The sequence below is a fragment of the Lolium rigidum genome, chromosome 1, assembly GCF_022539505.1.
Source record: "Lolium rigidum isolate FL_2022 chromosome 1, APGP_CSIRO_Lrig_0.1, whole genome shotgun sequence".
NCBI lineage: Eukaryota > Viridiplantae > Streptophyta > Magnoliopsida > Poales > Poaceae > Lolium > Lolium rigidum.
Window position 1 is genome coordinate 336,267,587 of NC_061508.1, and position 16,719 is coordinate 336,284,305.

At 42.0% G+C, this 16,719-nt stretch overlaps 2 long non-coding RNA genes and 1 pseudogene across 2 annotated transcripts; all 3 read right to left on the reverse strand.

The window, feature by feature from the left end:
- Positions 1 to 4,957: 4,957 nt before the first annotated feature.
- Positions 4,958 to 6,301, reverse strand: LOC124700376. Its single transcript, XR_007001725.1, has 3 exons — positions 6,220 to 6,301; positions 5,400 to 5,529; positions 4,958 to 5,211 (listed from the first exon to the last, which is right to left on the reverse strand). It is a non-coding gene; the product is annotated as an uncharacterized LOC124700376 (long non-coding RNA).
- Positions 6,302 to 8,213: 1,912 nt separating this feature from the next.
- LOC124700367 lies at positions 8,214 to 10,295 on the reverse strand. Its single transcript, XR_007001722.1, has 3 exons — positions 10,278 to 10,295; positions 9,178 to 9,260; positions 8,214 to 8,337 (listed from the first exon to the last, which is right to left on the reverse strand). It is a non-coding gene; the product is annotated as an uncharacterized LOC124700367 (long non-coding RNA).
- Positions 10,296 to 10,346: 51 nt separating this feature from the next.
- LOC124700356 lies at positions 10,347 to 15,748 on the reverse strand (annotated as a pseudogene).
- Positions 15,749 to 16,719: the final 971 nt, after the last annotated feature.

Genomic DNA, 16,719 nt, shown 5'->3' on the forward strand with positions numbered 1-16,719 from the left:
ACGTGATGATCCCGTTGATGATCTTGGTCGGACCATTGCTGATGCACGGAGACGCTGCGAAACTGAAAAAGAGAGGGAGAATTTGGATCGCATGTTAGAGGATCACAGGAAGGCGCCGTACCCCGGATGCGATGATGGTCTGAAAAAGCTGGGCTGCACACTGGATTTGCCGAGATGGAAGGCACGAGCAGGTGTAGCTGACTCGGCATTTGAAAACTTGCTGAAAATGTTGAAGAATATGTTTCCAAAGAATAACGAGTTGCCCGCCACTACGTACGAAGCAAAGAAGGTTGTCTCGCCCTCTAGGTTTAGAGGTTACGAAGATACATGCATGCATCAACGGCTGCATCCTCTACCGCGGTGAATACGAGAATTTGAATGAATGCCCGGTATGCACTCGCATTGCGTTATAAGATCAGAGGCGATGACCCCGGTGACGATGTTGAGGGCCGAAACCCAGGAAGAGGGTTCCCGCCAAGGTGATGTGGTATGCTCCTATAATACCACGGTTGAAACGTCCGTTCGGGAACAAAGAGCATGCCAAGTTGTTGCGATGGCACAAAGAGGACCGTAAGTCGGACGGGGAGTTGAGACACCCCGCAGATGGAACGCAATGGAGAAAGATCGACGAGAGAGTTCAAAGATTTTGCAGCTGACGCAAGGAACATAAGATTTGGTCTAAGTACGGATGGCATGAATCCTTTTGGCGAGCGGAGCTCCGGCCATAGCACCTGGCCCGTGACTCTATGCATCTACAAACTTCCTCCTTGGTTGTGCATGAAGCGGAAGTTCATTATGATGCCAGTGCTCATCCAAGGTCCGAAGCAACCCGGCAACGACATCGATGTGTACCTAAGGCCATTAGTTGATGAGCTTTTACAGCTGTGGGGCAGACCTGGTGTCCGTGTGTGGGATGAGCACACAGGCCCACGCGCACCTTTGGCCGGTATAAGTAGGGGGCGGCGCTGCGGATTTCCTGGGCTCCGTATTCCGCCGAAACGGGTCGGCCCGAATACGGGGCCTGGTAGACAGCTCAAACCGCGTCTGCCCCGTATCCCGCCGGAATTTTACGGGGTGGGCGGGTTTTAAGGGGCCTGTTAGACATGCTCTTAGGAGAGCCGACAGGCTAGATTGGATCATAGCAATTCCGAGATCGATTCTAGCGAGGCGCGGATGGAAAGGTGAAGTTGATCGTTTCCTCACAAATTATTATAATAAACTATCCCGCGTATAATATACATGCTAATACAAATTATTATAATATACATGCAAGCCATAGGATAAGAAAGAACTTCATTGGTAGCTTGAAGGATGGGCATCAGGTCGTTTCCTCACAAAAGAACATTGGGGACACCCTCTAGCTGCCCACGGAAACGGATCAACGCGGATCCAAGAATACCGGTGTCCACGGAAACGGATCAACGTCGATCCGACGCTCAGCGCTTTCCTTTATTTTTCCCAAGAGAGAATCCCGTCGCGCGAAAGAAAGAACCCAAAACTAACAAGACGTGATCTCGGTCCATCCATGAACGGAATTGAAAAGTAAACGACGCTTTCCTTTATTTCTACTTAGGTTGCCTGCTTTTCGCAGATCAAACTTGCCTTCTCCACGTATCAGAAACCAACCGATCTACTAGGAAAATAAACTATCCCGCGTCTAAAACCACTAGATCTAGGCCCAATTCGACTTGCTCATCTCGCGCTGCTGCCTGCCAGAACTAAGTAAAAATAAAAGGAAACCCAGCTTTGATTTCTCCTACGCAAAAAAACAAGAGAAACCACGAACAAACGAATCTATTCATCCTAGCTAGGAGAACAAATCCACCAAATGGAAGAATCGAACCACTTAAGAAAATAGAGATGTATGAACCATCCGTTACCTGCTGGATCTCCACGACGAGGTCGGAAAGAGGGAAGGACCTGCTATCCTCGCCTCGCCGAGTCCCTGATCTATGCATGCCGCAGCCGGACATGGCCACCACCATTTCCATCTCCGGTCGCCAGCCATGGCAGCGTGGCTCCTCTCCTCTCCTCTCCTCTCCGAGCAAGAGTCAAAGTCTAAGTCATAGTCATTCGCGCACCCCACCCGCGGTCCGTGGCGACGGGGTTCTACTTATAGAGGCTAGCGGCCTGGTCGGATATGTTGGGGAAATTTTTTGAGCGGGAATGAGATGATATTTGGGATCCCTCTCACTTCTTGAACGGTTGCTTGATGGAATGATGGATGGCTGAGATAGGTATCACGTGGATCGTTGACATGGACTGATCTATGGAAACAAAACAAGGTGTAAATCCGGCCTGAATTACGATGTGACTGCATGCGCTTGATTGCTGGCGCCTCATTTTATGGTGTGAAGTTATGATGTTGGCCTATTCTACAGGCGCCATCTCATCCCAGTTATGGAATGGCATATCTTTAATTCCTTTGTTACATCTCTCACTAATTTCACTTACCCCGCTTGGATGCTCCTCTCATATGATGAATCGATCATCCTCAACCCTGCACATGGGACAACAATGGAGTCGGACACAACAACGTCGATCGGTCGAGGACACTAGCGCCAAGAGATCATGGGCTGCGATCGCGACATCGTTGGCTATGGGATTAGGGTCAAGTCAGCGTCAGCCATGGACTTTCTTTGGTCTAGCTAGCGAGCTCTGCTCGAACATGGGAGAAATAAGCAACTTTACTGCTGGTAACACTTCTTTGACATGCACCGAGGAATATGAAGTAGAGAAATTTATAATACCAGCAAATTCTCAAGCAAAGATCTGTTTTAACATACATTTTACAGTAGTACATATTTCTAACTTGAATGTGTAGAACAATTTTATTCATTGCCCCGTTTGGTTCGCAACATAGATATACAGGTAAACCTGGAGCAGCTAGATATACAAGGATCCAAGAAAAAACTTGACTATACATGAGTTGAACAATCTCATCCATCACATGACCATCACCATCAGCTTGTAGCAAACTGGAGTCCCAATCTATCACAGCGCTAATACTACATGTTCCACTCACTAGTTTTTTACCATTTGAAACAAGAGAAAATAAGCCTCAACTCAAAGAAATTGTAGCTGAATGCTCGCTACATATCTCAACACAAGTGGTGCACAGCTAGCAAGGATCACAATGCAGCCTCTTCTTGGCTTCTCACGTGTATAGGTTGTCAACTACTTGCAGCCTCAAAGATATGATTTCAGGTTCTTCACAGCGCCAAATGGCATGCCTCCAGAGCCTATTTGATTTTGTATATGTGAACCTGCAAGAAATAATTGCCAAATATTGTAAAATTCTGCTATACAAGATAACACAACCTAGTGTACATGCCAATTGGACACAAATTAAGCACATAAACAACCATCTTCTGGTTTGTAATGGCCGGAACACCAAACGTTTACTAGCTTAAGTAACGTTTAGTATCTAGCAATTCAGAAAACAGAAGTACATGGGCAGAATCTCTACCTGCTTGAGGAAGAACACGGAAGACGCTGATAGCGGCATCCTCTCCGGCAACATCAGGAACGGAAGTCATAGTCATTCACGCACCCCGCCCGCGGTCTGTGGCGACGGGGTTCTACTAATAGATCCTAGCCAGTCAGGTTTGATATCTTGGGGGAAATTTTGAGCGCGAATGAGATGACATTTCGGATCTCTCTCAACTCTTGCATTGTTGCTTGATGAAATGATGGACGGCTGAGATATGTATCACTTGGATCACTGACATGGACTGCATGCGCTGGTACTAGTTGGTTGTTGGCACCTCATTTTCTGGTGGGCAGCTTTGATGTTGGCCTATTATTCCGGGTCAGAGCACCTAGTTATGGCCGGTGTTACGGCATGACATATCTTTAGTTCCTTGGTTACATCTTCATTCACTAATTTCCTCATTTTCTGGTGGTTACACTCCCTCTCTTTGAGTTGTCATACCTAGTTATGGCCTTGCCGTGTCATGGCATGGAAATCTTTTATTCCTTGGTTACATCTTTCACTATTTTTTCTTAAACCTCTTGGATGCTCTTGTCATATAACGAATAAATCATTCGCAAGCTTGCACATGGGACAAAAATGGAGTCAGCCACAACAACATCCAATTGATCATGGGCCACAGTCACGTCAGCCTTGCCTATGGGATTGCGGTCATGACAGCGTCAGCCATCTAATTTCTTTGGATTAGATAGAAGCTTTGCTCGACTAGGGGGGAAATAGGCAACTTTACACCTTTGGCATGCACTAGAATATGAACATGTTGGGAAATTTCTAATACCAGCAAATTCTCAAGCAAAGATTTCTCATAACATGCATTTTGCAGCAGTATACATTTCCAACTTGAATATGTAGCCAAAATATTACCAATTTTATCCATTGTCCTGTTTGAAGCAGCTAAGATACTAGGATCCAAGAGAAAACTTTTCAATACATGACTTGGACAATCTCATTCATCACATGACCACCAGCCGCCTGGAGCAAATTGGAGTCTCAAATTCCAGCTGCGGTAAGAATGTTTACATGTCAACTATCAAGTCGCTAATATTACAGTTTATATACACTGGGTTTTTATCCCATTTGAAAACAAAAAGAGAAAACAAGACTCAATTCAAAGAATCGTATCTGAGTGCTCACTGTACATATCACAACACAAACGTTTAACATCTAGCAAGGATCAACATGCAGCCTCTTGGCTTCTCACGTGTACAAGTTGTCAACTACTTGGAGCCTCACACCGATGATTACATTTTCTTCACAAGGCCAAAGACCTTAAGAACCTATTTGCTCAGAATTGTAAATTTTACTATAAAGGAAAACACAACCTAGTGTACATGCCAATTTGACATAAATTAAGCACATAAACAAATCATGTTCTGGTTTGTAAGGGATTGAACACCAAAATTTTAACAGCTTCTCAAGTTTTGTACATTCTGTATCCAGCAATTCATTTACTACAAACAAGGTATGCCTCTATTCAAAGAACCAACCATGGAATCTTAACCTGGTCGAGGAAGAACATGGCCGAGGAGCACGACACTGGCAGTGGCGTCCTCTCCAGAAACATCATGAATGTCGCGGCTGCCGGCAACGGAGTCATCGACAGTGACCCTGGGCAGTGAGGGCCATAGACCAATATCTTTGCGCTGCAGCAAACAAACAGGGCTAGCCATCCTCCTGCTCTAAGTAGAGGTGCAACAACAGGACGTCCTAGTGGCGTCCTGCCCAGATTCACACATAGAAAAATTAAAAGAGGGTTCAGATTCACAATCAAAGCAACCAAACAAGATAAGTACATGCACTTCAGCTAGCTAGCATCATGCACACATTATTGTGCACTAGTAAGACAAAGCCTATTGACATTATAAATGCCATCAACTTCCCTTTGTTTACACAGAGTTTTGAATACCTGGCAAGAAGCTTGCATGCTTTCCTCGGCCAGTTTGGCTTCCCTCTTGAATCATCTCTTCATCGTAACACAAGGTTTCTGTGATTGTCATCCTCGCCTTATAGTTGTATCCCGAGCGAAATCTAATGCACTGGTTAATGATATTGCACATACACCAAAAGAGGTAAACAGTGGATAAAGCAAGTGATAAACTCTGACGCCTTTCTTATTTCTCTTAGCAATCAAGCAACAATGGTTTTAAGCATCACAATTAAGCAAGCAAGCAACATTGATTTTAGGTATAACCTAGCAACTTGAAGTGGGAAACAACAATCAACAAGCATTGGAACATATATTGGTTACAAAATGCCATCAGTTTTCTCTGGCAGCAAGCAGGCTCGGCTTCAATAAGTGTAAACAACAACTAAAGATCCCGAGCTACATCTAATAGCCACAACACAAACCACAGATTCTCAACTCTGTACTCATAAAACAATCTGCAACAGAAAACTGTACAAAACAAGAACCTATGTCAACATCCACCCAACAAAGAAGACCTCTAATAACCATGTAACAGCAAGTTGAGGCTACTAACACAAAATCATCAAGTTCATTGGCTTACCAAGAATACTAGCACCAAGGCATCTAATAACCAGGACAAGGTATCCGATTCTTACCAACATAATTTAGAAAGCTAAATGCCAGATATCCATTACCACCACAAGTTCCAAATAAATGTGATCAGCTCAATGACCAAAGCATAACATAGCCACAACACCATGTTCGTGGTAACAAAGAGCACATCGGAGCCAGCGCTCAAAGGTGTGAACCAGGAGCTCACCATAGAGTTTGTAACAAAGGCCCGCACGCGTGTCTTTGGTGACGAGCCACATCACCTCCGCATGCACTAGGCCAAGCATAACCTGCAGATAGCAGAAAACTCATTGTTAAGATGTTCATTAATAATCCCCGCAAAAAAATATGTTCATTAATAATACTATCGATCGCACAGAAAACATAGCGCAATGAACAATCTTAGCCAAAACAGTCTGAGCGAAGTGGTACTACAAACTACACATCAAAGGCAAATCACAGTGAAGTTTGCGTAAGATCAGTTACATTTCATCCTTGCAACCACATGTTTTTCATTATATATGCAGTCCAAATTAACAGCTTAGTAAGAAGTGAAATTGCCAGAAAACCTAAATAATGTCAACTATTGAACTAACATATATATTCTATTTAAGATGCAGCTATTCTAAAGAAAACAACAATGCCCTGTTGCTGATAAGCAACAGAACTTACTTTGATTCTGTTTCATTACTAAAGTCTTGTGTCAGTATTTAAGTGAAGTGATCATGGCAGACTAAAACTATGAATGAAAACCTGAACCATCACACTCTAAATCTTTCCAGGTTTTCAGATCAGCAATGGCCAGCACATGGATAAAATATGCATGCACATGACTACTTTGAATACTCATATAAGAGAAGCGCTATCACATCTAATGATATCAAGACCAAGAACATGTAGAAAATATTATGTCTGGCCAGCCAGAACCGGAACCTACAGTTGCAACTCCCTCCAAGGCAACTTCCAGCTCTACTTTTCCTTTCCCACTGATGTCACATCAGGGCCGCACTTCGCTGCCCCGTGTAGTGCTGCAGCATAAAACAAGCTTGGCTTGTCAGTCACCTGCATGAAAACAACGGAATAATAAAAGCTAACCTCCAAGGTACAAGATACAATTGCTATCCGAGGCTAGGGATCAACACAAGCACAAGGAATGCTCAATAAGCAACGATTAAAAATGTTCATAATTTCATATACACACACGTCATCCTCAAATTGCTCATCTTGTGATTATTTGGAAATGACATTAAATAAGAGGTTCATATCGATCTTGTTAAGCCCTGGGCAGCGGGCGATGCTCTTACCTTCGAATTCATTGGTTTTTTTTTGAATAACAATTCACTGGATTTTAATCGACGCAGGCAGCTCCACAATAGAGAAATGTTTCTACGCACACACTTTGTAAAGCAGCAGTACAACTACTCCGCTCTAGCTAGATGCTCCTCCTCGTTGCGTTGGTAGAGTGGCAGTAGTACACATACGAGAGCTGTAAAATTCGTTGGGCAAAATCCCAAGGCACAAGCACACGACACACATGACAGGCAGTTCACACTAACCATTCTCAAAAGCCGAGCCCACCACGAGGAAAAGGTAGGTCCGGGGCTGGACACCACCACTAGTAGAATCTAGCCAATCCAGTTACAATAAAGCAGGGGGGCATACCATGACTGGAAGGCGGTGGAATAAAAGTCCCGCTAGAGTCTAGACCATGCAAGTATAAAACATGAGCAAAGCAAAGGCAAACATTTTTTACACTCATGTATAGATTGCACTCAGGTAAATGTATAGACGATCTCTTGTTGTGTCTTATAAGTGCAAGCATACATGATGTGTTGTATCTCACAAATTGAGCCACAACAAGGAAAACATAAGAAGCTAGTCACCATCTAGAAAAAAGCACGCAAAACACAGTACATCTAGTTTCATGAATTAGTATACAGTCCTAAAATGGATTTTTGCAGCTAGTCGATCGCCTGAGAACTCGTTCACTGCTGCAACCACTATAAAGATTATTATACTACAACAACAAGGAAAGAAAATAGGAAAACCTAAGGACCAACTTAGGCCTTAGGATAGGCATAAACCTAGGGAAAATCCCAAATTCTAACACACAATAGTCCACACCGACAGCATACACTCAAAGTCCATACAAATAGTAAGAGGACCCAATCCAAAAAAGGCAAGAAGGGGCTCACCCGTGGCTGCCAAGCCTCGGAAAGACGCCACACCTGAGCAACGTCGCCTAACCCCACATGGCCGACAACAGATGTCTTTCGTTAGCTTCAGGTAGCTGCTTCCTACTCCGATTAGGTGCACATGCTACGACCTGGTTGAGCAAAAGGAGCATAGATGTGTGAGTAAACGAAACATCACATTTTTTTTTTCAGTACAGTTACTGAAATATACGACAATGCACCATTAAAGAATTCATTCACTAACCATGGCAAAAAATATGGACTCATAACTCTTGCAATCTTGCAACCAAACATGGTGCTTATTTCGGATCTAAAAAGCTAGGTCCATGTACGCAAACCCTTCTAAATTAAAATTGTTACCACTCTAGGTTTAGCCGAATTAGTCACATGTAAAATCTTCTATGGCATGGTTTGTTGACACAACAATACCACCACAGCACGGCAACAGTTTCATTTCAAAACTATGAATGCCCCAAATTTTCCAAAAATAAAACCAAACATTAAGCTCCTTCTTTTTCATAGTCAAAAACAAAAAAAAAGGTTGAGAAACCGACTTGGCATATGGCAAAGAAAATGGCAGCCACAAAACAAAAAAAAAACATTGGGATTAAGTAGCCAAGGAAGTATGATTAAAAATAACAAGAATGACATCTTCACAGAATATTATAAACCCAATTGTTCTTACTCTATTTCTTAACCAGAAATAGGACAATGTAAAATAATGGAGCAAGATCACACCGGATCACACCGTACTGACCAGTAGCATTCAGAACCATATAACAGAAAGCTGAGGCTACTAACATAAAATCATCAAGTCCATTAGCTTGACAGGAATAATTGCACCAGGACGCCTAGATTTCAGATTGATAGCAATAGATTATATAAAGCTAGATGGCATGATAGGCCGGAGTATAACATAGCCACGACGAGCGCAAGGGAGACAAGATCAAAGGGGTGAACCAGGAGCTCACCATAGAGGTTGTAACAGAGGTCAGGTCGCATCGACCTCGATGCATAGCCACATCACCTACGCCTGCATCATACCAAGTGGAATCTGTATATAACAGAAACAACATCAAGATAAAGTAACTCATAGTAGAAGGACATTGTTTTACAGAAATGCTCCTATAATTAACAATAATTATCCGGTAGTAAAAAAAAAATGCTTTACACTCTTTTCAGTTCACAAATACACAAGCATATAGATATGGACACGATCTCCAATATGCATATTTGACCATTATATTTTACTGGCATATGTTAGTAAGCAAATTAACAAATTCTGTATCACTAATCTAGTGATATTATTTTCACTTTAGCAACATATAAATATATTTTAGTTTCCTCAGCAAATAGTAGTTCTTCTACTCCGTTTACAAACAGGGTAGTAAACAAAAAAGTCATCAAACTGCTCCATCGTTCATGTGAAACTATCATCTATGTCACCAAATTTCACGGTTGCCATAGTACAAACTAACAAACCCATGGAATTTCTGAAAATCTAGAGTGCTCTCCAAGAAAAATAATCTCTATGAGAAAAACTTCCCTAAAAAAATTGGTATCAATCTGAGATATATAATCCAAATGGGAAAAAATCCTCTACGGAAAATAAAAATACTCAAAGGTCATCAAAACAACCACGTAATCAGCTAAAATAAAAAAAATGATGAAGTCCGAGTGACGAATAGAAATATCTCCAAGGAGAACACATAAAAAGTATGTAATGACAAAATTACTAAGAATTTATCCAAAGAAGCCCCACTAGAAAATAAACAGTGAGAATGTGCATTTATTAATACATGTCCAACAGTCAAACAATATGATATGAAACGTGATTCGATTTTACACAGGCAATCTCCTAGCATATGCCAGTTGATACTAACATAAATAACAGTGCATACATGTTAAATAGTAGGCTACTCCTTTCGGGCTTATTTTAAGTCATATTTGCAATAGTATTAAAGTTCCTACGATCGGATGAACAACAAGACATCTGCTTTTCAGCAGTAGCACGGCAAAGAACATTAATTACTATGGTAGTTATATGGATTAAAAGGCCTGGAGAAGAGACCCTCTGGATGTGTCTCCTGATATGCAGGGAAGACATTCTTTGGTCAGCATGTACCATCCTCGTCGTCATTATCGTCGCTAGGCGCTTGCTCGGGGGCTACACATCTGTGACCCGTAAGGTGCAACCATGCTGCGAGGGTCACATCAACGCTTCTTAGAGAAACAGCAAGCCCATGTGGGTTCTCGTCCTACTTACAAGGCTCGAGTCAAGGAAGAGTATTACGATGGTTATCTCATCGTAGAATTGGCGACGAACGCCTCGATCGATCTTCTCGAGAGCGGAATACCTCATCTCTATTTTCTTGGCTGCTCTGAGTAAAGCCGATTTTATGAGCCTTCTAGCTCTTCCCTGGCAAATCAAAAAGAGGTGTGAACCGAGGGCTAATTAAGCGATAGCAAGGTTTAAATATTTTTTTATGCTAAAGCTTCCAACGTAACAGTGATGCATTTTAACCCAGACTCCGTGACAAACCATAAAATGCCATGGGCTCTATTTACTACACAACATGTACAGTGTATTAAGCTTCCACCATAGCAGCGATAACAATATTAAAGCAATTTTGATGCTAAGCCTCTGCCCTAGGAGAGACGCGTTTTAACCCACTCCATGGCAAAAACAAATTGTAAAGAGTTTTATTACTATTAGAACATGTAAACCATGCGACATCAAGACTTTCTTAATTCTTTTGTATTTTATATGCACAAATGCCATGGTAATGTGTAATTTTTAATTTTCAGGAGAAAAGAGAACCGATAGAAGCTAAATAATAATTTCTTAAATGTACATTCAGAGCACAATGCAATGCCCATGGTCCGCATGCTGGTTAGTTAATCAAACAAATATTTCAGGCTTCATATGATGGATAACATATTATTATTTCATAACAGCACTATGTTAGTTCTAAGTTTGTAATATGTTAACTAGAAATATAATATCAAATAGCACACTATAATGCCATGCACTATTGTACTAGAATATACCAAGAGCTATAGTATTTATGTTTGCAAGTCACTTTTATTTACATGGGAGTGAGAAACTTACACTATGAGGGTTATTTAGAACAATGTCAACAACCTCCTGGTGGGTTAAGTGTGCCCAAAGGCCATCGGATGCAAATATGAGAAACTTATCATGTGGTTGTATTGGTTAAACACAAATAGATGGTTCTGAATTTTGTATTGGCTGGCGGAACTTTGCATAAAGAGCTTCCCTGTTGAACTCTTCTTTCTTTTAGATAGGCCTCACCTATCGATCTGCAAACCTGCAACATAAAGAAAACCAACAATCTATTTTTTTCCAACGGTAAAGCAAAAAATAGAAGTACCATAATATCTCTTACTCATAGTCATACAAGAGAAATACAACTACACATTTCATCATGAAGTGAAGAATCAGTGGGGCAAATAACAATCTTCTTTTACTAATGAACAGTAATAACTAGTGATGCAACTACCTAACTGATCCATTATAAATGCTCTTCACGTATATCTTTAGTAGAAACTCCCCATGCTGTGAGAAATAGAGATGCATGCACTAACATTATAATAATGCAAAACCTCTCAATAATTCTCAAGATACCTATTGTGGTACTCGTGAAAAAATATAGCAATATTCACCACATCTAGGGGATAATTCTCATCCACGAGCATAAGAATGTGTTTATGTATTTCTAGCCTGGGACTCGTACTAAAAATAACCACTAGGTATTGTCTGATTCTTGGACAAACAAGGATAAGATTATTCACGAAATACAATTCAGAATATAAGAATGACACAAGGCTAAACTTCTAGGTGACGAAATTGAAAGTATCTTTTGACAACTAACTACAAATAAGCAATGATATGAACATTGCATCAAAATTCGATAAAACTATTTATGACTTCGAAGTGACAGAGGACACACCTGAATTAGGCCTTCCACACTTCATACAATGTGCTTGAGAACAAGAACGTGCCTATCTTCTGGTTGTACATACTGCAAAAAAATTCTCAAATTCAATGCTTGCATTATGCTCTGCGTACAGTTGGACAACCAATAATTCTCCAGTGGCTTTAACATGTTTTCCTAACACCACACGAGAATCAGCAACATTGGCAACATAAAGCATGCCACCACATATTACACCAACCAGATAGCATGAGCCAACAACCGCTATTTGAAGGCTTGACGGGCCATTGCTTGGTGACAAATATTGAAGAATCCATCTTCTGTAGCTTGACTAGCTTCATATTCTTTTTTCAGCAAATCAGAAGATATTGTGTTTTGCTCTGATGCGAACCCTGCAATACAAACCAACGAAGAGCAACATAATCAGGAAATGGAAATACACATTGTGACCATAGAACCAAGGAAAACGAGATAATATTAATGCATAGTGATCCCAGGTTAGAAATTACTTTTCAGATGGTTGAAGAGGTTATCGTTGATGTACAAAGCTGTCTCTGGTCCACCGTGTAAACCCTGACAAAAGTGCCATGCAGGCCATAGTCTAGAAAACTCAGTGGACCCGACTCAATCTAACACTAGTCCTCAAGTAAGTTATTGTCCTGGACAACGGCCATGGAGAAGTATCCATTTACATGTCGCTCAGTGTCCTTGTATCATAGAAGTATGCCTTGCATACTGGTAGTATTAGAGCATGTCCGGTTGGATGAAGGTCTCCAAAACTCCCGTAGGAAGTTCATCAATGTCACTATCTCATCCCTCATCAGTCATCCCAACCCATGTACGCCTCCAAGCTCTCTCCATCAAATCTCCAGGAAAATTGCAGTTTCACTTATCAGTGCACCAACATTATCTTGCCTTTATACTGAAAAGAAAAGAAAGCATGTATAAGTATATGAATCACAAGGAATTGCTCATTGACAATACTATGAAGTTCATCCCTTTCACTTGGTTTGGTAACACAATTTTAGTAAAATAACATGTTTTATTTTCTATCTATACTTCAAAGTAACTATTCTCTAACACCTAATACTGAATATCAATTCAGTATTGTGTATATCACAAGTAGACGTGAGAAAATCAAACCAAATTACCTATTTTACTGCTTTTAGGGTCTACCATATGTGGTAGAAGCAGCCTACTAATGAGTAACCTACACCCTCACTATATTTCATTGCAAAAAGACATGATCTAGTATTCAATACTGCTTTTTACATTTGCACTTTCTATTGAGAAGTGACAAGTGACAGTAATGCAGCAAAATACGCAGTCTGTCGCCAGGTTTCTTACTTGAGAGCGCGCGTTTCTCATCACACTTAGTTTTTTTTACAGAAATTTACTTACATTGACTCATTAAACTTAAGTTTTGCTTATAAATTGTGAAACATAAGTGATGAAGAAAGAATGTCAATCAAGAGCCAAGACCAAATCTCTGACAACAAAAGAATGTCAATCAAGAACCAAGAATAAACCTCAAACAATTCAGTTATCCTATACACCCACCCAATGCTTATGCACACATAAGGTGTGCATCCATTCCACTATACACTACCAACAGGAGAAACAAAAAATATTTAAGCAAGAATGCATGGAGTGGGAGGGGGAGGGGAAGAGAGACATCGACAGCAGCGGTGGCATGTCAGAGTTGTGGCTGGTGGCACCAAGTCGGGGAACAAATTTTACAAGCTGCTTTGAACATTCTCATCTACTGGAGCCTGGACAAGGGAATGAGGACCAAGACCAACCTACTCGAACATCAAGAGAAGTTATTGTGACAAAAGTTTTAAACACTTGGAACAAATTTTCAAGCATGCATGTTGTTTGGACTTTCAAAATGGACCAGCTGAACTCTTAATCATGGATAGAATCCTAGGTAAAGGTCAAGCCTAAAAGTAGGAGTGGAGCTGCTGATTATTTCTAAGGCAAGACTGCATCAAGCCACTTTTCAATTTCATTCATAAATAACTATGATATGATGCAACAACCTTGAACCAAAACATGCGTAACAATAAGATTTAGCAAACCAAAAGTTATAAACACATAGAATAGTGGGTGGGACCCAAGTGCCTCAGAGAAGAGTGACTTGTAGACACCCACTCACCAGAGGAAGCGCCTCTCTCCATAAAGTACCACTAGACGTTTGCAAATGACATGTATCTACCCAGTTCCCATCTGAAAGCTGCCTTAGGCTTCGCGTCCCCCTCCTCCTATATGCTCTGAACCGGAAAATTATACTCCCTCCGATCCATATTATTTGATGCTAAAATAGATTTATCTACAACTAAAATGTGTCTACATACATCTATATTAGCATCAATTAATATGAATCGGAGGGAGTACAAGTTTTCGTCACCGCTGATGCATGATAGGCAGCAGACGAATCAAATAAAGAAAATAGCAACACACATTTATACTCCCACTGCCTATGCGCATGTACAATATCAAAAGAAGATATGTGCAGATACTCTTATGAGAAGCATAAACAATGTAAAGAATGTACATTGAGCACAAGAATTGAGCATAAGCAAACCAGAAACTGCCAAATGATATCATTGCCGAATTAAGAGACGGCACGGCGGATAGAAAAGTACTCCATATCAATGTCTCCTGCTCCAAATCAAGCCATCAGGACTTACAACCAAAGATGACTAATAATAACATGTTCCATCCGATGTATACCAAGCAAACAAAAAAAAAGCTAAACTTTAGTTGAAGAGAATCTCGACGGCTCCAGGTCGTGGCACCACAGAGAGGAAGATGAAGCAGGGAACCTGAGGATCTCACCGGAAGGGGTTGTAGCTAATACCGATCATCAACACCACCGTGGTTACGGCGACGGTAGGAGCCAAGAGGAGGTTGCCGAAGCCAGGGCCCAGCCAAGCCTACCACCCACCGTGCGGGAGGCTGTGGCCAGCATGCACACCAATATGCCTCTGAACCTGAAAATATAGAGGATCCATCACTGTCTGCGAACAAGTATAAAAGAAAAGCTCCATGCGGAAGGGCAACACCAAATCATATCCAAATCCTATATTAGCAACTGCTGCATCACTATGTAAAAACGGCAACTGAATCAAACAACACCCAAGTTAGACCATGTCAAGAATCTACTCCTTGCGGCTGTTGTACAACTATTTAGACATGTTAATTCAGTTAAGCACATGGACTGGATCAGGTCTAGATTCTTATTTTTGTGGCCCCAAAGTTAATAAGCGACTCATCAAATTTATTCATTCATGCATTCAGAACCGTGAGAGCATGAACACATTCAGCTAGCTGAAACCATACACGCTCCTAGCATGATCTGAATCTGAAGACAAATCAAGCTATCAACAGTGTCGATCCATAAGCAGGAGAAAACAATCAGCACCTTCATTTCATATGCACCCACTCGTCACAGATGAGATGTTCATCCGCTCCACACTGCCCACATCTCAGCAAGAGAAAAGGAACTAAATGCAGCAAGAATACATGGCGGAGGAGGGGAAGAGAGACCTCAACGTGGGCAGCATGTCGTTGCAGTGGGAAGTCGAGCAGCAGCAGCCTGGCCTCCTGGCGCACGTCCGAGCTGCAGATGCCTCCCGGCGGCCTTGGTATTTTCCGCCGTACACCAGGAGCAGGCGCGGTCCTTGGCAGCCGCCGCGGTCATCGGAGACAGCAGAAGCGTGAAACCGGCCTCCCCTCGTATGCCCGCAGGAGGGGGAGGAGCGGTACCGGGCCTTCCCGGCCGGCCACCAGTTCTGGGAGGAGCGCGCAAGGCCACAGTAATTTGTCGTCGACGGCGGCCTGCAGGGGCGGCGCTAGGGTTTGGCCGCGGTGGCGCGACTGGAGGCGCGGGATGGAGGCGTCGGTTGGGGGGAGACAGTGGCTAGGCTGCGCCGGCGAGCGGTGGCGAGATGCGTGCGTGATTTCTCGGGGACTCCGTCTTTGCCTTTGCCTTGGTATCGAGCGGGATTTGGGAATTGAGTAATTAAATTGTGACGCGCGCGTGATTAGTGGCAGCAGTTGATTAATCGAGGTTGATTTGCTCTTAAACCAGTGCCGATTCGATTACTTCCCTTCCTTTGATTACTTCCCTTCCTTTGTTGATTCATCATGCTGGTGGTCTACTTTTATTTTACTAGGAAATATGCCCGTGCGTTGCATCGGGAGAGAAAAGAAAATACAGCACCTCAAAACACACGCCTCAGTTGTGCCAATATTGCCATCTTGTAGAAACATATTTTTTTTTCGAGGTGGCTTGTAGAAACATATCAATTTACAATCTTTAGTGCCCCATTACTTTATCTTCCAAAGTGCGAGATAGTTTGAGTTGCAGATTATAATGGGAGCGCCTTTAGATTTTTATGTCAAACTGATCACTCTATGACTGTTGTTGTTGTTGAACGTCCACGCCGCTCAACCAGCAATTAAGTACAGTTGATATGTATGTACCTTGTGTTTCGCTTTGGCATGACTCCACCAGTTGAGATTGTTCCATTTGCTCTCCATTCCATT